Here is a 24049-nt window from a genome sequence, read left to right on the forward strand (position 1 = left end):
AAGTGCAACACATCATCCTGGAGCAATGATTCATAGCTCAAGTCTGCTAGAGTAATGAAAGTAAAAATATTTTTTCCTTTGATTAAAGTCTACTAAAATATTTTTTTAATGAAAAAAAAATTATACTAGGATCATCAACAATCAAATTAAAAATAAAAACTAAGCATTTCTCAATTGGCTGGGCAGAATTTTGTGTGCATTTGGATGTGAAGGCAGTCTAAAGCATTAGGCTTAAATAGAGGAGGGGGGAGAAATGATACTTTGTTATTGTATAGAATTTTTTACATTTTGGAATTGTTAACTTTTTCATTATCTGTCTTTCACTCTATCCCAAGCTAGAAATAATAAATAATGCAATAAATTCATTATATTCTTTATATTTTGCCTTGAAAATTTTCATGAAAAGAGTTAGGTCATACATTTATATTAGAAAGGATACAATCAGAGAAATTTTGAGAAATGTCACATCTTTCCAAAATATTAGGCCCATTCATGCTATTTTTACTAGTCACATATACAATTGTTCCTTATCCCAAAATGAATAGTAGTATTGTCCACTTGTTTTTATCATTGTCTTATGCTTTGTTCCATGCTTTTTGTCGCATGTAAAAAAGACCAAAAATCTAAAAATTTGTATCACAGCTTTAAGTCATATAGTAATAATTATACCTACAATGTAGAAATGTCTTACTATTATTATTGCTGTTATTTTTAGCTTATTACTCATCATTATTGCTATTGATGTTGTTATTATTAATTCAAAATTTTTCAGAATCCATCTATGCTTCGCCATTTGTTGTTGAAGGTCTGTCCTTCTAAATCTATCAGACCTGGCTGTTATGATGTAGAATTATGCAGGTATTATGTGGTTTTATTTGTACTTGCAGGCTTGGATACGACTGACAGCCTGGGCTTCCGAAGAGGAAGAATTTTGCTCTGCTATTCATACAACTTTTCCCTTCCTTGCCTTTCCATCCTTTTACAGCTCAGGCTGATCTGATAGATTGATAGAAGAAGCTACAAACATGTCCACAGTTCCTCCTACTGCACTTTAAAAACATTGGAAAAAGAGAAACATCTAATATGAGGTCCTACAGTTATTTTAAGTTCCACTTGTAGTGTGGAAGTCAGGTTCTGTTGATTATTGCACAGTTGCTCTCTATGGATATTTCCAGTCCTACATTCCCAAGACAGGCAGGAAAAACTAACACAGTTACAAATATGCTGACAGAATAAAGGAAAGTAAGAACTGCTTTTTCATCCAATTCTAATTCTGCTAGTGAATGTAAGCAAGTAGACAGCACAAAGGTTTCTTGGGTGATCAACTGCCTCTTTTTGCAATGTCTCCTGCAATATAAAGGATTAAGGCTTTCTAAATTAACTCTCTCCCAAATGGGAAATAAAATAAAGCAACATACTCAAAAGTGTCCCTCGTACTGTTTTTTAATTTAATTTCTATCCATTGCATTTCTGTGGCTGAAAGACCTTCAGCACTTTCTGAATATATTTGTCTGTTTGTGGTTGATCCCCAAAAGGACCTTTTCAGGAGCCTCACATATATGGTTAGTGCAAGATCACACAGTCCTGCATCCTTCATCCTTTCTTACCCCTCATGTAGTTTCTGTTTCTTTCCTGGCCATTTTGATTACTGTTAAATTTATTATTTGCAGGTGCAAGAGGACGTGAATGACTTGCTATGCCTCCTAACTTTTCTGTTTGTTGGGTTTGTTTGCTAGCCTTCAAGCTATATGACCTTCATATTTTGTCTGGAAGAAAAAATTTGGAAATTGGATACAGAATATACATACAGACCACGTCTTGACTACCCTTCCTATTGGTAATTCTGAGTCCTTTAATACTATATTAAACACAATTTTTCTCAGTAGTAGTGCTTATATTCCTAGTGAAGTGATTCAGTCCCATCATATAATCCTGGGGTCACTAACATATGGGAATTTATGACAGCAGAAAATTTGGTTGACTAACAACCTTTAACTAGGAAAGAACTTAGCCTCCAAACTATGCTTTGTAAACCATTTGTGTTGCTGCCTAGCTCTTCAATGAGGAAGATGTAGAAGCAACTCCATTTATCTAACCATCGTGCAATCTGCTTTTCTCAGAGAAATTATTTTCCTCTGTACAATATCAAGCTCCTCTTTTTCCTCAAACAATGAGTCTTTTTGACAGTGGTTAAAAAGGTATTTTGGAAAGTTGGGCTTTTGAAGGGCATTTCAGTGAAATATGTCAATTTAATGAGGACCCCAACAGCCCCATGATACAGCTCCATGTGCCTGTTTTTGCAAACAGACAGCTCAACCATGGTAGTACTAATAGAGCCAATGGGGGTTGTCCTTGACTGCACCCTTTGTTCTAACCCACAACATTTAAAACTTTTGGAGACAATGTTTGTAGTTGGTTTGGTAGATGTCCAGATCAGGGACCAATATAGCAGGTGGTATGTCCAAGTTTTAACATTTATATTGTTTGCCAGTTCGTGTGGCACTCCATCACTATTCCATTATATATTTTTGAGATTCAAGCATACTCTTTTGAATGCCCCAAGGCATGCAATGTGGATTAATGCTGTAAAACCCCAGACGTACTCCACTCAGGGGAAGCAGTGCTGCTAGCATTATTCTGTACAGTAATAAATTTAAAAATTAACCGCCCTGCCCCATTACCTTGGGTCACTACTTGTGCTCTAGAGGTAATCCAGTGGCAAGAGCATGTGCCCCTGTATACTCAATGTTATGAAATTTCCTGACATTTTATGATTAAAGATATTTATATGTGTGTAATTAGAATCAGAGTTTAGGTTCTCAGATGAGAGCTCTGAAGAAGGACATGGCTGCTTTGAGGCTTTTCAACCTTTCCATTTAAGATTTGGAAAACAGTAAAGGCTTTCTGGCCTTCTGATCTCAGTGTCACAAAGGAAACATAGGAAATTAAAACTTTTTTTTTTTTTTTTACTGAAATATCTTTTAAAATAGAATATTCTATTATTTCCTCTATTCAGGAGCTTTTGGATTTTGCATTACATTCCAAAATGGGCCATTTCTTACCCCCAAAATTTCTTAGTTCTAATGAGTCTGTATAGCGTATTACATGAGTAAGTGTTCTAGGACTGGGCATTTTGTCTTTGCATTTTTATTCATTTATTAGTATTTGTCTTTCCTTTTATGTTCCAGCAGATATATATTTATTTCTATACAATCTAAAGTCAGTTTTAAATGGGTAATAACAAGGCATATTTCGCTGTTACTTACAATACTATTCATTATTCTTCACTGATCACATCTATATTTCTATTTATTAGGGGTTGTCAATATATTCCTAATTGATACCACCCAGAATCCTTACAGCATGTACCACAGCATAATTTCTACTCCAATGCTCCCCCATTTTTTCCCTTTACTAAAAATGCAAACATTTCCCAATATTTCTTTGAGTCAAAAAGATTTATGCAAGACTTCAATGCTGGTGTCTAAACAAAGTTGTGCAGCTGTTCAAACTTCCACTGTAAATTTTTCAACTCAAGGAGATAAACATGGGCTCTGTCATCTTGCTTGCACATTATGCTGTTGCATTTCTACAGTGTTCATTGTGCAGCCCTTTTCAGCAATTTGTCAGCACAGGCCACTGTGGAGATTGTAGGCAAATGCTCATTTGGAGAACAGCGTACACCATCTGCAAGGTTTAAATCACAACACATCAGGGATTAGAAACATACAACACAAGGGGACAACAATATAAGCAAAAATATAAACTGTTATTCCTGAGTAGTTACTCCTGACCAGGTGTTGGTGGTAAGTACCAAGCCATGTGAGATGCAATGATGGGATCCGGCCCTGATGGCTGGGAGGGAGCTGGGTGGGAGGCTCCCTCTTGGCTGATGGATGCTCAAACTCAGACTTTGATCATGTCCAACACTGCTTGCCAGCCTCAGTGTAGCAGCTGTAGCCTGAGGGTAAGTGCCTCACTTTTTCCTTATGAAATAACAAATTCATGAAAGAATGAGCATCACTATGGAAAATGTGTTAGACTTTTAAAAGTCTTCATGTAGCATCAGTGATTCTGTGATTTCTTATCATTTGACAACTAAGATATTAAAGCATCCCAAAAAAGTAAACTTACCATAGTCCAGGAAACAGAAGATAAAAGCTTTTTCCTCCTTTAATTCAGGTTCATGTTAAAAAAATTTCACTTATTCCTTGCATAGAAGCTATATAGTTTCAGAAGTGAGCCAGTCTACCCCTCTTTATTTTATGGGAAGGATAACTATATTCAGGGATGTTTCAATTTGGTTTATAATCCTTCAGACAAGTTTTGTAGTCCTCCTAGATGATCTAATCCAATGCTTCATTTTCCTTAGCACAGTTTTGATTTTCTGGCTTTCTACTCAGAATATTAGCAAACAAAGCATTCTAACTCCTGCGTTCCTGTTGCTGATGACAGGGACAGGGATGCAACACAAACATACCAAGCTCGTGCAGCAACAGCCTGAGTTTATTGAAGCATGTCTTCTTTTATAGGGGCTTTGAATTTCCCATGCTTACAGAGAGATTGGACAAAGGTCTTAGCTCCACTCAACTCACTGGCCAATGATACGGGGGCATTTGTGGTTCAAAGGGATTGGATGGGCTGTTTGAGCTTGAATTCAGCCTATCACTTTCACACCTGGTGACTTGTTTCCTCCTTGTTCTCTAACAAGCTAGGCTGGTTGAGTTGGTATTTGTTATGGCCTAATTATCTGTGCAGCTATAGACTAGCTATAGCTGTCACATTGTCCTACAATTTTTTCATCATATTGAGCTTTTTATTTTTGCATCCTACCCCAGCACAAACTCTTTCTTCAATCTTTTCCACCATAAATGGTTTTTACCATTTTGCTCTTGTGGAATTTATTTAGAGTGGCTAAACAAGTCCTTCAACTATTCCCCACTAATCTCTCATTATAAGACTCTTAGTGTTATTCTCTTTCACTTTTTTTTAAAGATATATGCATTGTATAGAAATCTTTACATCCCAAAATGGATGCATTACACAAGATGGACACAACTAACAGCAGATACCACCCAAAGTAGAGAATAATTTTATTTTTTTAATATTTTACCCTTTTCTTCTCTCAGGTGTAGTCAACCAGCTCCAGGTTGCAAAAGTATATTTTATTTTATAATTTAAAATTATATTATATTTTTTAAAAATAAATTTTATTCTTGGTTTCACTGTGATTTATTTTTGTCTGAATTTAGAGTAGGAGAAACCTTATTTTTATTTTTTACTGTAGATTTTTTTTTTAAATTTGTATATTTCATAAAACCTGAGGAGCCCCTATATTGGCTGTGTAGATTTGAATTTCTGTCAGAAGAGATGTCCTGACATGTAATCTGGCATTTCAAAGGCTCTCTGCATGGACATGGAGAGTTATAGTCCCTCTGGAAACTTTTTGAAGCAAGTCCCAGAGACTGTGTCTCTCCTGAGAGATTTAGGAGTGCAGATATGTCAAAGTATTTGAAATCTCACAAGACAAAATACACAAACACTATAGTAAAGCAGGAGGATACCTAAGAAAGAAAAAAAAACAAAGAAAACCCAAAACCAAACAAAAAAAATCACAAACAACCCAACTCCCAAGACTTTAAAGAGTGATTTTCTACTTCTCAAAGAGTAGTGATAATAATTTAATACCAACATGAATCAGGCTATGAAGGGTTTATTGACAGAGTAATACAAAATACCTTTGAAGCATGTGGGTTTTTATTCTAGATTCTTTCATATCTGCATTCAGATGATGTTATAACTTCATGTCTGTTGAACAGGGATAGATGCATCAGTCACTCCAGTAAGTACCTACACAAAAAAGGCTAATGCAATATGGCACAGGACAGGCTGCAATACTAAAACTCTAGCCAGAGTCACTGAGAAAGCCTAATGTGTGAAAAACCTTGCATGACTTTTGTAATTTTCAGAGATATCTTTTTCGTTGGTACACTACAATTATTTGGAGTAAGCACACTTGCTATAATATTTTTTTCAATCTATCAAGAATACATAAATGTTGCTTAACACATTACAGAAAACATGGATTTCTCCCAAAGATAATCTGAAAAAATAGTTCTGTATGCTCAATTGATTTGTGTATAATGCTGACTGGAGGAACAGATACTCTTATCTGCATAGTTTAAAATACACCTTGATGACCTGACTTTTCTCATACTTAATGAACCTTTTAATTTTTTTCCTCTTTATTTCTCTTCTATCACCCATAACTTGAAGTATAATCTTTACTAGTGAACTTGTATTTAGGATTTACCACTGGCATCAGCAAAATTTGAAATTTCATCATCTTCAGCTGTTGAGCTTTAGCAAGTTTGTTTTCCCAAATGCCGCAGCAGAACTATGGGTCAGTAACTGATGATCTCTAAATAGGAATCCAGTGGGAGGCAGACACTAGTTCTGTCTGATATTTCAAAGGCATTGCTGACTAGAACTGATTGAATTTTTTTCCAACATACTTTTTACTCAGCATCCATTACTTAGCATGAGTATCCTTCTAGTTTTCATCAGTGTGCATGCTTGCTAAATTTTTGTCACTCTTTAATCAACTCATTTATAGAAGAATAGTCATCAATAACTCTTCCAGTGATTGATTAAAATTATGTGAGCTACTTTTAAAAGTAACATACCTGCATGTCCAGTGACTGTTAGAGTGTCCTGTTTATAAAAACTTCCTATCTCTGATTACTTCATTTGAAAGATAGCACTAAAATGTCAAGAACTGATCTTTAGCAGACCTTCCAGAAGTCTCTAATAATATACATTTAATGCATATAGTAGCCATCTAAACCAGAACCATAAGGATCGCTATAAAAACAGAAGTTCTAGCTGTTGAGAGCCCAAAAACACAGTTTGTGGGAATCACTGCAGCAGAATGGAGAGTGAAATTATGACTGGAGGATTCAAACCTACAGTTTTCTGCACAAAGTTCCAAGGAAGAAGAACCAAGTCTATATCTGGTAAAATGTATTTCTAAGTACACAGTGACCTAGATATCGCTTTGAATTGCTTAGGGAAAACACACATGCACACTCCTCTAGGACTTTGCATTTTTAAGAGTGCAGAGAAAAAGAGAATTTGTTTAGTCATACAGACCCAGCTTTGTGTTTCCCCTGCACATCTGACAAGAATTAGAAGCATGAAAGATGAACATAAAAGAAGGAAACAATTTTGACAAGCTGATCCCTTTCAGCATAAAGGAAAAAGGGACAGGAACACATTCAATTGCTCTCAGTGACAAGAGGATTAAATACCCAGCCAGAGCAAGCAAGGGCAAAAACTGCTGCTGGATCTAAGGAATCATCTTCCAATATGTTGATTTCTGAAGGTACTGAAGAGCAGGAGGTAGAAAGGAAGTTTATAACTGTAACCAGACCTATCAGGCATTTCTAGATTCACACCTGGGAAAGGATTTGGAAACAATTCAGTTGGTGGCTACAGATAAGCAGTTTGTCCTTAGAAAAAAAGAATATTCAACTATGTCTAGAATAAGGTACAGAACTAAGTCTGGTGTTTTTTTCCTGATTAAGATAGCAATCTGAGTCTTCATTTTAAATCATTAAAATAGTTCAGTAAAATTGCTAGTAGCACTTACTGGATTAAAGGAATCTTAAAGATACTTATACAATTTTTAAGGATGCTTTGATTATATATTCAAATAGGAATAGATTCTCTGCCCTTGCAGCCAGATGCACAGATCACCTCACTAAAACTTACTTAACTGTATGGATGTGCGTGCTCAACTATCTCCATATCATGGTCAAAATGCTCTGTTACTTAAAATAGTGTAAATTCGTCTGGCATTATCAAAACTAAATGTCAGGCACTACAAAGCTAATTTCAGACTACAAGAAAAATTGGATAGCAGTAGATATATCCAGAACTGGAGTTGGAAAAACCTGGTTTTAGGAGTAATCATCTAAATTCAGAGACAATGAATGACCAAAGATACTGATAATTTATTGCAACACTTCCCCTCCTCTTCCCCCTCACCTTCCTCTTCAAACAGATAAAACCACTGGCCTCAGGAGGCAAAGCAGGGGAGGAGTGGATATCATCCCAGGAAAGAGACAGAAACCAAAAAGAATGTAGGTAACAAGTGTAACCATATTATTCTCATTGAGACTTTTCCTGTATGAAAGCATTCTAACTGTAGAATTCTTTGTTTTACAGTGACTAATAGACAATAAGATCTAGACCAATAATGATTAAAATTTGATTAGAATTTAAAGACTTCAATTATAGTGACATTACATTCTTGACTTAGTGTGTGTATATATTTATCCCATAAATATATATGAGATAGATAGATAGATAGATGATAGATAGATAGATAGATAGATAGATAGATAGATAGATAGATAGATAGATAAAGATGTGCTTTCTCTTTGCTCATCATCAAGACATCAACTGCAACACTAAGATAAGGGTTGAATTTGGAGAGTTTTGCAGGAATATAAACTCTGACTATTTTATAGAGGGTTTTTCTAGGAAAGTAGCATATTTAAGAAAAAAATGCAAGTACTTTCCTGTTAATATGAAATGTGGGCACCCAGCTAAAGCTAGTAGTTTCTAACCCTCTGGGTGTTGGCTCTGTGACTCAGATATTTTATTCCAAGCACTCTTCAGGAGTGTCCACAAATATTGTCTCCAGCTCTTACAAGGCATTCTAAAATATGCTAATGTAAATGGTGCCATATCATTTCATCTTATACATACTAACAAAAGGAGTCCTCAAACTCTCATTTTGACAGGTATTACAGAAAGTCATTTGTTCTTGCCACACAAAGAAGCAACAGCAACAGTTGGAGGATGGTGGTTTGGTTTGATGAGATTGACATTAAATGCAGGAGTCCAAAACCTTTTTTTTTTTTTTTTCAGGCTGAGGGAGGATCTTGACCTAGTGATAAGGAACTAGATGACATGAGGGCTTTTATTACTTTGGATGTGATTTGTTTTGTAACTTCAAGCAGATCATTTCACCCCCTTGATACTCTCCTACTTACTTAAGTGTTTTGTTCGCTGCAATTATAGGTTTTTAAGGCCATGACTGTCATTTGCATTTAATGCTAGTAAAGTATAAAGTTACTAGGTTCCTAATCTGGATTGATATATCTTGCTGTGGCCATGGTACACAATGACAACAAAGTTTCTGTGAGGAAGCAAGAAGGTTTTCAGAGAATAAGAGAAAGATACTTTTTTTTTTTTTTTTCCTAAGGAAGAATAAACTAAGTATCAGAAGCACATAGGCAGTTTTATTTAATATTTAATGTCTCTGCAGGCAAAAATACCAGCTCTAATGCATATTATTTATTATATAATGCATTTAAGTTGCTGCTCTGGGGTGATGCTGATAGTTTGTAACTATTATATCTTCTGATAGAGAAGAGCAGTTTCAGATCAATTTTAACACAGCTTTACCTAGTGACATTGAGCAAGTGCTGGATTGCTTGCTCTGCTGTGTCACTTGTAACAAGTGACTTTAATATCTATGCTTATAAAGCTTGCTGTAGCTCCTGTACAAGCTTGACACAGGCCCCAGTGGCAAAGAAGGAACAGGTATCTAAATTAAACTGAATATGTCTTGATTGAAAATGAAGGAAATTATATTAACCAGTCACCTGTGGGTACATGTAATATGCTACCCTGTGCTGAGCTTGCTGGTATGAGTTTCTGGCATACTAATGCATGTCAAGCTTTGACAAAGCAGATAAAGAGCATCTCCATCACTGAGAGGAGACAGACTGGCACTCCCTCTTTGCAGTTCACTAAAATCTTTCTTTTGCTACTAGCAATTTACCTTGCTGCAGACCTTTTGTCTGACATGGGATGGGGCTTGGTCTGTTGTTTTCTACAAGCAGCACTAAAGCTCATGACAGATATAATCCTCAGATAACATATGAAATTTGTTCCAACTAGAGGCAGAGTACAGTATTGAAGGGGCTTAGAGGTAGCTTGAGTTAGGCAAATCCAGGTTCTACTAAATCAGAAGGCTTTATATACATGTAGAGAAGCAATTTGGTTGTAACTCTGTAAGAATTATATAGGGTCTTATATCTTCATAGTGCCATAACTGGGTTTTTTGAGAGTGCCCAGAAACCTTCATTACAGAGTAGGTTAAAAGCATTGTTTTAGTTATAAAATCCAGGTTAATAAGGGCAGCATGTACAAGTGACCCAGGAGACAAGACACACAGAAGGATAAATATTTTAATTCTCTTTTCCAGCCATGGAATTCATCCTCTGCCTGATATTTTTCCTGCCATGATTTCTATATTTGTAGACAAGAACTGAATTTATTTTCCCAATACAATGTTACAAAACGATAAGATAAAGTAATGATGGAATAGATTGGGCCACATGCTATATCCCAAACTTTTCACAAGTTGAAGCTGACCAGCTACATTTTGTGCTGAGCAGAGCAGCTCCTGGAACAGAGGTCACAACAGAGGGAAGGAGTTAAAATAAAAGTATCAGGCCATATAAACCTAGTTTTTACTCAGTCTTCTTCAGGTTGTCTTCACTTAAGTGGGATTAGTTGGGCTTTAAATGAGAATGGGAATTACATCCAAGAAGGGCAATGATTTGGAATGCTGATGCATTGTAGGGCAGACCAGTGGCAAGATGGATGAGAGGGACAGTAAACATAAACATTAGAATCTATTTCAAGCAGACACAGAAAAAGGTTCTCAGGCAAAGCAAATCTAGTACATGTTCAAACTCTTATCAGTGTTTGAAGAAATTTAGTCTCTTCACTACGGCATAGAAAGAAATACTAATTTCTAACTTGTTCTCTATGGTTATTCAGTCAGAAACTTTAAAGAGAATGAGAAAAATCTTGCTCAATCATATAGAAAAAGTGGTGATGCATTGCATTCTTATGGAACTTCTTTAGTTCTTTGCTACCGTTATCATATCTCTTGTAGTAGAACTTCCACATCCCACAGCATATTCATTTTCTTTAGGAACATTTCAAAAAAGTAATAGGAAAATAGTAAGGAAAGATTTATTTTTATTAGTTACCCTGGAACTGTTCTTGAAACATTCTGATCCTTCAAAGCAGGACATTTTAGTGTCCAATATAGTATAAAATTCAATTTTTCTAAATTGAAATCTATAAATTATTGTAATTGGCAAAAACAATAAATCATGGAATTATTCCAAAAATCTCAGCTAAATTTGAATTCAGATGCTAATGTTTAAAAAACCTCATAGAAAATCTTACCAGGAAGGAGAAAGTCATAGGAAATTAATTAGGTTGAAAGTATAGAAGGAGAAGAACATAAAGATTTCTGGAATGATCAGGGTAATGTAATATGTCCTCATGAGGAAACCAACATCCAATGCAAACTATAAATGTACACATAATAGATGACTTATCATAGGTACACTATTAAACCTCCAATTTATGACTTTCATTATTTCTTACAAATTAATGTTAAGACTTGCTTCTGAACAGATGAAAGTCATCTTTTAAATACTTTGAGGTGTTCTAAGTTGACATAAACCATTTGCAGTGTAAAATGAGAAAGATATGCTTCAGCATCAAAATAGATTTTTAAATGAGAATCAAGTTTAAAAATGATCTTTGTCCTGTGTTTATTTCTGCATTTTTGTCAGAACAAGAACTTTTAATTTTTTCCTCTGTGTTGTAAAAGTGATTACAATTCTTGAAAAATAATTTTCATATTTATTCAGTTTCCTTATTTTCTAGGCTTCCTGAACTTTGTCCTGCTCACTAACACAAAATCCCAGAATCACTGAGGTTGAAAAAGACCTCCAAAGTCATCAAGTCCAACCTGTGACTGATCCCCACTTTGTTAACCAGACCAGAGCACTGAGTGCCATGTCCAGTCCCTCACTGGACACCTCTGGAGAAGGGGACTCCACCACCTTCCTGTGCAACCCTTTCCAGCATGACCACCCTTTCCAAGAAGAAATTCCTCCTGATGCCCAACCTAACACAAAGTGGAGAGCCAGCTTGCAATATATTTTTTCTGAATAAGCCTTCTAAATGTTTGCTTTTCAGTAGATACTAGATCTGCAATCAAATGCAGGCCCATGCATTTTTTGTTAGACCAAGTGCTCATTTGAATTAACCCTGCCAAGATATTGCATAGGGTTAAACTAGAAACTAATACAAGGCAAGTTCAGGTAGAGATTTAGAAAGCCTGAGCTCTGGAAGCAGTCTGTGTCTTCTTACTGAGCTCACTCATTTCTTACTGACCAAAACTCCTCATTATACCACTTAGAATAAGGTTGTATCCATGGGTTATATTACGCCATGATAGTTTAGTCCATATGGTTCTCATTTAGTCTTTTCCGACTTATATAAACAAGATATATATAAATGAGAATCTTCTGCCCACAAAATACATGAAATTGAGGCCACATTAATGATTAGATAAAAACTTGATTTTCTTCATCAAAATCTGGTTAATTTTTATTCATATTTTTCCTAAAATTAGGAAGAAAACACTTCTCCAAAGTAGTCTGAACTTATCTTCATATGTTTTAGTCTGAACACACTAATTTGTAAACAGGTTTATAAACACGTTCTGTAATTCATTAAATTATATTAGGCTAGAAATCCCTGCAGTCAGAATAAGGAAACTGAGTAGAGAGGACTGCCTGGCTGAAAAGCAGTTAAAGCAGGCACACTTGTATAATGCCTGTTTCTGTAACAATATTTTCTTCTAAACTTTTTTGCTTACACGGAGAAAATTTCACTTTAGAGCATGGGGAAAAATAATAGAGTTACTATAAACTCAGGGGGAAATTCTCTTTAATAAAGCACATAGTAGAACATCAGTATTTCTTGTACCTGGTCTCTCTTCCTTTGAGTACTTAGCGATATTAACAACCATCCAGTCCATCATAGTCACAATAGTACACTTTGCTGCAGTGATTGAATTTTTTCAATTTTCCTGTATTTGCAATCTATTCCAGGATGCATTTGTGTCTGTTTCACACTGCAAATATCACATTTATCACATTTAGCATCACAGTGGAAAACATGGGTACAGATTAAATTTGGGGAAGATACCAAACACAGGTCAGGAGTACTGACAAAATAGGAAAGCCAGATTTAATATTCTGTAGTGATTTACAAGTGTTTATAGAACCTATCCAGTTTCCTGGCTCCATGTAGTCAGCTGCTCTCATGATCAAAAGGACTTATTGGAACACAGTAGAACATGCTGGATGAATATTTGTTTTTCAGCATAGAAGAGGGACACCTGTTTGGAAGAGACTGTGATGACAGGATGCAGGATGTGGTTCCAACAAATTGTTCTTGACAGCTCAGCTGTACTTAACCTCAGTAATAAAGAAAGATAGTCAGTTGTATCTGAAAAGCTCTTGACATGATGGTCATTCTTAGATGAGATTTTGATTCTATTCTTGTTTCTGTTGATCATTTGACACTGTAAAATAGTCATTTCAGAAATAATTGTCTGAGTGATGTATCTTATGAAATCTTCTTTATCTTTTTTCCCTCTTTTCTTGATGGAAAATTGAGTTTTAGTATTTTTAGTCCTGTTTTCTATTAAAACATAACCACATAAAAGTAAAATTAGTTAAAAATACAAAAATAAAAACCAAATAGTACAGTAACTCCAAAATGTAGGGATAAAACAAGGTACATAGTGTAAGCTAAAGTGGATCGAGTAACAGGTGTTTCAAAGACCTCTGGTGTTGCCACCAGTCTCAGCAGAGTATGTCACCAGAGAGACTGACAACAAAGCTGTATCAGAGGTGTTTTTAATTTATCTTTTTAAAGGAAAAATGTTTTGGCCATTTCACTGCCCAGAGATGCAAAATACCTCTCCTGTAAATATATGTTGTTTGGAGTAGTTATTACCTATGTTCCTGATGAGTAACTCATTAGGATGTTTGTTTGCTTGTTTAGAGTTGTTACACACCTGGAATTTTACATTTTGTAGTCGCAGCCATAGTATTATCTCATGTTTGTGCCTATGTTGGCTTTAATTGTGTTGGAATCTGGAGCCAGCCTTGTGTGATGTACCATGAACAAGGTGCATTTAGCTTTTTTCCTGAGCTTTGCAACAATCTATCCATTCCTCTTTCTATGCTTCCACAGAAACATAGGAATTGTACCCATCTCTGTTATACTGAATGACAGCAAATGTAATCTTGAGACTCATAATACATCTCTTAGATGCTAATCTATGCTTCACATACAACTCTTTTTAAGATGCTAATTTCTGGTAGTCCAGGGACCAACCTTTTTCATGGGCTTTCTATAGCTTATTAACTCTGTTCAGAGCATGCCTTTCTACTGCCTAAGTGATGGGAGAATGTTTTAATATCATAGGCATCTGTTCATCCAAATTTTTTTTTTCATATTTTGTCCTTTTGTGAAATGGTGCAAGGGAAATTCCTACAGGAATTTAACTTCTGGGATTCTGTATTATTTTCACATTAGACCTTTGTCATTCTATGCTCTTGCACTGCAGGCTTCCCAATACGGAGGGCATCAGGTTGTCAGGAATATTCTCTAAGGAGCAAATGATCTGCTGCAGCTTGTACTTGGTGTCCAAGATGTACAGTGTATACTCATGAGACTTCTGTGACTGTGGCAAATACTTTTTTTCTCTCAGTTTAATTTAATTTCACTACTGTCATTGATACTGAGGTCAGCTGGCCTCTGTCGTGCGATAACCCTTGTGTTGCTTTATTGTCATCCGATTTTAAAGTCACAGTTCCTGTTGAGGGGGAGCCAAATTGATGCTACACTTTTCCTTTCTTCTGCTTTTTCAACTCTTCAGCAATATGACATAATTTGTCTAATCTCAGCATTGATCTTGGTTAAATCACATCTGTCATGCATCTAAATGCTTTTTTGAGAAGAGGTTTTAAATTGTTTGGATATTTCACTTCATTCAGATCAAAGCTGATGCTTCCTGGTTTTCGTAGGTGACCAGTGGGACTTCCTCAACAGAAACTTCCAGCCTGTTGTGAATCAGTCTCTGTCTTTGCTGCAGGTGAATATATGAATATATGTATTCAAATATGTAGGAAGATACAAGGATTGTGTGTGTTTATTTTTCTACCTATAATTGAAAAAATGAGGTTGAATCTCCATGCAAAAACTTTTTATGCCACTGTTAGTGGCATAGTAACATACTCCCTAATAGAACATAGATATTTTCCACATTTTTTTTGAACTTTCAAATGCTGAGTATATTATCTGAATATACATACCAGATGTTTGCATTTTTTTCTGTGAATGAAAGTGTTCAACAAAATGCCTAACTCACTTTCATGCATTCAAGTGACTACAAAAAATAGAAGAAAAAAATATATTTTTTTTCTTTCAGACAATAAAATTATAACAAAACTAGTAAGAGTGAAATTACAGACAAAATCAGAACATAATTCACAGGAGAAATAACTTCCATTTTCTCATGTAATATTATGAAGGTACAAAAGTCAGAGATTAAGTGAAAAATAGCTGTGCAAAGCAATTGAAAATCTAATGGTCATTCTCTATGTCTTGTAGATATGGAAATGAGAGAAAGAACAACAATTTAAAGCTGCAGCTGTGATTACTGAACATACTGGTGTTAATTCTTGAGACAGGTTTCCTGATATGTTTGGGTTTTTTCACCCCATTGGATTTTACATTTCTTTAAGGAATTTCCTTATATTGTTTCCGCAGCATGGCTGTGAACCAGTTTAAGATGATCTAAAGAAAGTAGAAACTGTCTTTTGTTGTTTCTCTTGTACCAGGGAATTGAGTAGCTGGCAAATGGCAATAATGTTATGTTTGCTCATTAATTTTCCTGCAGTGTCTGTATGGTTTTAATTTTGCACCATTTCCTCCATTACATCACATTGAATGCATGCGTTTAAACAACCTCCTGCAGAAGACATTTTTCAGGTGATTAAAAGACGATGGCTTTCCTCAGAGGCAGTGCAACTGACATATCCTGTATTAGACCATTCAGTGACAGAAAAAGATAATATTTTCTGTGTCTATAAAGACCTTGCTTTAGACTACTTTAGGTATGTTGAGTTTAAGTATATACATATGGGAACAACAATTAGGGAAATAGTCAATGGGAAAGCACTCTATGTTGTGTCATGCTTCAATTACAGCATCCCTAACTGGTATTCATATGTGCAAAACATATTTTTTCTACTGAATCAGGTGTTCAAGCAGGAAAATTATGCATATTAACTTCCTATGTGCAACACTTTTTTTCTTCAGTATGTTAGGTGCATACATTACCATTTTTAATGCAAGGTATATTTATTTGAGACAAATTGTACAGCCTAATATGGTCTAAAATACATTAGGATCACACCAATGCCTTCATTAATTATTCTTTCTTGAAGTGTTTCTTCCAAAGAAAACAAATAATTTCATTTCTTTGTATCATTGACAACTTCAAAATGATCACTCGTGTACACAACACATAGTTTTACCATACTAGAAATTTCTAATTGTTACAATTAACAGTAACTTAAAAGAACAAATGAATGAATTTTCCCATTTCTTAAAGCTATTCTTGAGTACAAAATTCAGATCAACAAGATAATAATCTCAACATTTCTTGGCCTTTTCTCTCTTTCTGGCAAATATCAGCAGTGAAGTCTATGCTCTAGCAGCAGGTACCTCCTTTCAATGACAATTCAAATGGTAGCCTAAATGAAGTATTTATCTCTCAAAATACTTTCTGATCTATAGTTGCAGTCAGTTTTCTAAAAACAAGGACTGGTAAAATGTATAATGGCTAAACATGGAAAAATTTATTTTTTCCCATTTTGAAAAGCATTTAATTTTATTTAGTACGTGACTGCATTGAATAGTCTCTTTACTAGTGGTGAAGAGCAAAGATGAGGATTTTTTTCCCTTTTTGTTAGTGATAGTGTCGCAAACTGAAAGTCTGAGAGACAATAATCAGAGACACCATGAAATTCTTCACTGAACTTGTCTACTTCACTGTGTAATAAATTATGTGTAAATAAAAATTCGTAAAGATATATAAATAAGATGTATATGTTAAAATAATAAAAACCAAAGATGTGTATGTAAAAAGAAAGAGACCTTCCTCCCAAACCTGGCTGGGAGCTCTTCTCCGAAAGAAAAAGGATTGTAGCCAACACCCAGATAAGAAACATTAACTCGGAAAATAGGCAGGATGGGAGCCATCAAAGACAACAAAAGGACTAGCTCGGGGGAGGAACCCAACTCCGGACCTGACCAACGTCTCTGCAGACCTCGGTTGTGAAACAATCAAAGTCGACAAAGACAAGCCTCAGAAAAAGTATCCGCTGCTAGTCCTGAATCGCCCACCTGTCAGACCAGTGTTGGAGATACAATCACTGGAAACAAAGGGGGAGACTCCACCGAGATTTCCATCGGCACCAACCCCGGATCACACCACTTCTGCCTTGATAACCCAAAATTAAAATACATACAGAGTCTCTTTGCATATGAGGAGACTCTGTCCGGACACTGGTTAGGTCTATTTTTCCAAGCCAGGAAATCCATTCACCAAACAATCAAGAACACTTGGTGAATAGAGCCTGCTTGGAATTTTAGCCTGAGGACTTAAAAATCCTATAAAACCCCAAGCCTGAGAGCGCTCAGACGTGGACTTGGGAAACCTACACCTCGGGTGTAGGTCCTGTCCACCCAGCGCTGCGCTGATCATTTTTATTGTGGTTTTTCTCTCTGTTTTTTTTTTCTATGTTGTTTATTAATAAATTTCTCTTTGATTTTATCCCAAAATTGCCTTTGCATTTATAACAACTGGTTCTGATTCAAAAATCTCTGAACAATACTTGTGTGCAGCAAGCCCCAGGAATCATGAAACAAATTCTTAAAATTATTCCTGTACTGAATGGCTATAATAAAGGTATTCTGTTTTCCTACTGGAATGTCAATTCTCTGGAAAGTAGAGAGAAACTTTACTAGATTCAAGCATTAATTACAGCTGGTTTATAGCCTGGTTTTAAAAAGTAAAATAACACGAACTTATGTTTTTCATAAATTATGTGTATTGGTTTTAACACCAGCTGGAAATTAAACTCCAAATAAGTTACTTCTTTTCCCCTACCCTTTCCCATAGGGGGAAAGGGACAAAAGCATAGACTATGGGTTGAAATAACTATTTACTGAAAGCACAAAGTAATGGAAGAAGAAATGCACAGTAAAAATATTAATAACCAAAGTGTGTAATAAATGAAGGTGTTTTATCCACAGAAAGGTATTCACTACCTCAACTTGAATAATTAGAGAATTAGAAAATTTCTTATGTCTTTCACCTAGTAAGAAGCTTCTCTAAATTTTAATAATTCATTCCCATTTGCATTAATATTGCAGATTTTCCACTCATCTCTCTAGTAAGGAACAGTTTCATTTTGGAAAATGTTCACAAGAGTGCACTGGCTGTTTTTATATTGATATAATTTTGTTTTCAGTTTTTATTTTTGGGTTGTGCCTCTCCTGAATATAGTTTCAAACAGTATAGCAAATCACATCAGTAATGAGTTAATTCATGTGCAACACACAGTCAACTTGGTTCACACAAGTATTTTCTGTTCAGTCACACAAAGCAGTTTCACAAAGAGTTGTGGCTTACATACTTAGTATAGGCCTTTTTTTTGGGTGGGGGAGGGGGGTTGTTTTAGGTTTCCATAAGCTATTTTAAGTCTCTTACAAACTGATTTGCATGAGCACTTTACTGCCTCACTGTCCATGATTATATTTATTCTGTGAACAAGATAAAAATGGGCCATAAACCTTCCATTGCTCTTGTTAACTTAGAGCATCTGCTCTAATAATAAGCACCTGGTTGGATAACTTTGACATCTGTGAATCTCTCAGTTGATAGACTTGCCCTTACTGAGTATGCCAGCAGAGATGACAAAAACATTATTAGGTCTATTTCACAGACTTTTTTTTGTGGTCCTATATACCTTTGCCAAAGTTGAAGTCTGTTTGTGTGGCTTTTTATCTTTTTAAAGCTCTAAGTTTTATTTTGTAGCACCTACCAAAACCCATTGTATACCTCCGATTCTTTCATGCAAACTTGTAAAGAATATATTTGCTAGTGATATGTAGGCTTTAAGGAATTGGAATAACAGGACAGTTTGACAGACAGCTGGACAGCAGCTATATTTAATTATGTATTATGCTTCTGGTAAACGTGAGTGCCAAAAAGGTTTGTAGCACCATACAGACAAGTATCACTTGAAGGACTACATGCCTTTATTGAGAAAAGCAGAGGAGCTCATGAGTTTCAATCAAAACTGTGTCACAGGATTTAGGGACAGCTTCAGATAATTATGATTTTTGCCCAGAAAATATGCACAAAAGAAAGAAAGAGTGGAAGTAATAAAGTTTTTCCCCTGCCAGAACTCTTTGTTTGTTTTGATAATATCTTCTCTCATTTCTCAACAAACGTTTGCAAACCAGTCTGAAAAAGTGAAAAGACAAGCTATATTACAGCTGTCACTTCTGGGAATTTTTATTTTTCCCTGAGACAAAGACCTTCTCCATCTAATTTTGAATCAGTGAAATGAGCAGATATGTAATCTTTGATTAAGACTATAATTAAAATAAATGTATGTATACATGTGTTTTTGAGTGAATGTTGAGGGAGTTATATATGTTCCCACCTATACTTGTCTTCATATGTTTATTTAGAAACATACACTGCCAACTTCCACATTGAACCAAATCAAAACACAATATTTTGGTTTGTGATCTCTACGTAAAATTCTCTACAACTATTTTTTAATATTTTTCATCCTCTGGTTAGTTTCTCTTTGAAATTTTTTGTCTTAAGGCAAAGGATTCAGCTCTCAAACTGATATGCTCTGAGCGCAATGCCAATGTAATCTTTTTTTAATTCTGTGAAATTTAAAGTTCTTGTTCTACAATTAATTCAAGTTTTGCCGGATCTTGCTGCTTGTCTTACAAGTTAAGTCCACGCATTTTCAAATAGGATACCAATGAAATATAAAATACAATCAGGTTTTTGTATCATCCCATTGTAATTTTTTTACTCAGTTTTGTCAAGCTGACATTTGTGATGACAGAGAGCAGATATCAAAACTTAGTGGACTTTGACTAGATAGACAGCTTACTTTGATTCTTCTATTAGATGGTTTATCTCAGGGAAGATTAATCGACCAGCTATTTTTTTTAAAGGATATGATGTGAGTTTTATGCATGGAAATGTTGTGATGGAACAAACACCTCTGGGAGTGAAGCCAACATTTCTGACTTTGGAGTTGTATATATCAACATGTCCTAAAAGGAATTTAAAAATAGCTGGGTTGTGGGTGCAGAGCCTTGCTTTTTCTTTATCATTCCTGAAGTTCTCTACCTGAGGCTTTCATATCTTGGGTTCTAAATACAAAACTATTACCATGAAAGGTCCTCTGACATGCTTTTAAGAAATTATTTTCCCAAATTTGTGGGCAGAGTTCAATTGGTCATGTACTCTCAAGGGAGATATTGAAAGATAGATTGCACATTTAATGGACTTGCTTTTCAAGATGAATATCAAAATAGGCATTCACAGTATCTATTTTTCAAGAGCTGCTTAAAAGTTAAGTTTTGCATGAGTCATTATCTGACAAACTGCTACGGAAACCTGCTGAAGTCAATACAGAAAAACAGACTTTCCAGAGTCGTACTCCATCTCTGCAGCAAGGAATTCTACAAGCAAAAGCACAGCCATCCAATGGAAATTAAATTGGCTTTTCCCTCCATTAACTCAAGAAAAAATGAAGCAGATTAGAAAACACTGAATTTTTAGAGTAGAGAAGATTAATTTTATCCATCCAGTAGCCATATACACCATATAAGGATTTGGTTCTGAATTTTTAATCACAGCAAGATTCTTAATGTTTTCACTCTGACTTTTCCTGAGAAACAGACCTTTACACTTTTGAACTGATTAAGTATTTGCCATCACCTGTAACATGAAAATACTCTATATCCAAATCCAGGCAAACAAACCCACCCCACCTGAATGATTATTGTGGTGGCTGGGGTTTTGGCCACCAGCGTAGCCAATCTTCCCTGGAGAGAAAGCCTTTAGGCTCCAGCCTGCCCCACTCCCCCGAGGGTGAAACCCTAGTTACAAGTTTTGTGCACCCCATGCAGATTCTATGTATCCCATCGGTTCTTCCCCTTTGCTCTGCCTGGAAACCTCAGTTTATATAAATTCCTGTTTGTTCTCGCTCCCTGGCTTTTCATCACTTTCACCCCACTGAGAAAGGAGCTGAATAAAGCCCCCCAAGGAATTCTATACAAAGGCTCCATCTCTTTCCTTCTGCATCACCTGAAGAGTGGCTTTCATCCTTTTCAGGGCTCAGAGCTGAAAGAGCAGAGCAGCTACAGACATGCCTGTGCCTCCAGGGCTTCCATCTACAGACACTTTTCTGGGAAGGTCATGGCACCTGACCCCCATCCCAGCAACGACAGATTATCATAAATTCCAATAATTTAATGGAAGTAAATAAAAATACCAGATTTAATTAAAGTGAGAAATGAAGACTGCCTGGAATCAAACAGTAAAAATATATAAATAAATAAAAGAAGAAACAAGGAAATCGATTAAAGCTCTCAGGCACAAACACTGTCACACAGGCCTGCGCATTGTTTTACTCAAAGGAAGTAAATGCTAATATACTAACTTTAATTATTCTACATGGAAGGTTTTGGGTTTGGGTTTTTGTTTCAAACTAGCCTAATATATTTCATACACAATGTAGCAGTTAGAATGGAAGTAGTATTATGCAATAAATACATTTTTTGCAAGCCATTTGAGAAAAGTAAATTATTAGGAGAGGCAATTGCTTATCATATAGTCTACCAACAGAGTACACCCTCATAAACTATCCCTTTAACTAAAGGTATCAATTCACCCATTAAGGAGCTTTCACATTCCTTTACCGTCAGGACTTCCAAAGCAGTATTATCAGTGCAAATTTAAACCCTGTTAAAATGTTTCAATATGTTCCATTTAGCCTTTTCATGCATTACTAAATGTGCCAATATTATATCTCTGCAAAACATACGGTGTAATTAATCAGCTCAATTTCATATTTTCCTATACTTTGATCCATGCTGAATAAAGATCATGCTAATCACGTAAAAATCAAATATGATATACAGTAAGATTCATTCTAAAATACAGATTGATCATCAGGGAAAAAATTACTTCCAGGAATTATAGCAGTCTAGTAGCAGCTGTATTTTAAGCATTAACATGAGAATTCTATTTTCATGTTTATTTGTACTATTACCTACAGAAAACAAAAACCAATCAACCAAAGAAAATGTAGTTAAATCTAAAGAACTAAGAGAGAACTAAGAAGAGAGAAACCACTGCAATCTAACCATCAAATTATCCTGCAAGATGTGTTCAGTGATGATTCTGTGATACAGAATTTAAATTCTCTTGAACTGCTAAATGAGAACTCTACGCTAAAGTATATTTTGGATTTCTCCTATTTGAGAGACTCTTAGTCCTAAAAAATCTCATTCTCACAAGTGTCAGGAGAAAGTTAGCTACAGATTGAAATACAGTAGGAAGAATGCATTGTGTATTCATTTTTCAGCATACAATTAATTAGAAATATAGCTGTAGGCTAGAACCTACAGCTAAGGCTGCCTCATCAATGTCTTTACATTGCAGAAGTGTATAGTGAAACTCTTAAATAAATGAAGAGTTCTATACAACAAAATTCAAATAGAAACATCAATGCATGTGTGATTAAATAAATTTCAACCAGCAGCATTCTTTTTTAAGCTCCCCTATCCTGACAAGTTCAATGAAAGTTGAAATTAATGAAGCATGTCGATCTGATGAATCTCACTGAGAGTGTGTACTACTGGGAGGTACTCAGACTGTCTGAATCAGAAAGAGGAGGGGGGAAAATAAAATACTGGAAAGAACATGAGGATTTAAAAGTGAGACAAAATATAAAGCTTTTTTTGTCAGTATGTATTTTCATTTTTATATACACAGTGATGGACAGAGAAATCTCTATAGGCTTCATCCATGTCCCGTTTTAATGACAGACTAATGCATTTCATGAAAATTCCACAGATTTTTTCATGTGGAAGGAAATCATTAACAAAATCCCCAGAAGACAAGCAAAAGAAAAACAAAAATACAAAGCATCACAGAACTATAAATGTTCTGCCAATAAATTAGAAAAATTAAGGTATTTTTCAAGAGGTATATTAGATGCCTTTTGCAAATAGCTGTTTGAAAATAATTGGAGCATGAAAATTGCATGAATATGTCTTGATAATAGTTTATATTCTGTTTGTTTCTAGCTGCTTTTACCTTTCCCCTACACACAAGACTTTGAGCTGAAATACCTCCAGAAATACATCAGTGTCGTGGTTTTGAACCAGTAATTAACAAAAAGGGGAAAAAAGAATTACTTATTTCTTGCTGTGAGATATGGATTAAAACAAGAGCAAACCAGGCATAAAACTTAAAAGGAATAAAGAAAGTTTATTGACAAACTACAAGAATAAGAACACCAGAATAAACTTTTAGAAAAACCTTTTCATTTCTCACTGCCCACCATTCTTTTGTTCACATGACAACAGAGACAAAAACTCTAGAATTTTTGATGGTTTAAACAATTCTTAATTCCTTCTATAGTCTTTTCATGAGTCTTTGTAGAGAAACAGAAGTTCCTTTCTGTTAATTTATGGAGTTTCTCACAAGAAAACTATTTTTTGTTATAGTTTCCCGTTTCTCTGATATCAGCTGCTCAGATCTGCTGTTATCAGAGCTCACTCCTCCCATTCCACATCACTCTGAAATGTGTTATAGGTCATTGAGTTTGAGGATAGCACTTTTAAGGATAAGTTAGTCAAAGGCAAAAAGTATTCTTCATCTGTTTCTGTGACCTTCACTAGAAAACAGTTTTCTCATTGCCTCTCAAGGCTTCAAATCTCTCAGCACTTCACTATACCATAA

At 35.3% G+C, this 24049-nt stretch overlaps 1 long non-coding RNA gene across 1 annotated transcript; it reads left to right on the forward strand.

The window, feature by feature from the left end:
* Positions 1–1772: 1772 nt before the first annotated feature.
* Positions 1773–23431, forward strand: LOC131576515 (uncharacterized). Its single transcript, XR_009276999.1, has 3 exons — positions 1773–1837; positions 14994–15061; positions 23392–23431. It is a non-coding gene; the product is annotated as an uncharacterized LOC131576515 (long non-coding RNA).
* The last annotated feature ends 618 nt before the right edge of the window (positions 23432–24049 follow it).

Source organism: Poecile atricapillus, chromosome 2 (assembly GCF_030490865.1).
Source record: "Poecile atricapillus isolate bPoeAtr1 chromosome 2, bPoeAtr1.hap1, whole genome shotgun sequence".
NCBI lineage: Eukaryota > Metazoa > Chordata > Aves > Passeriformes > Paridae > Poecile > Poecile atricapillus.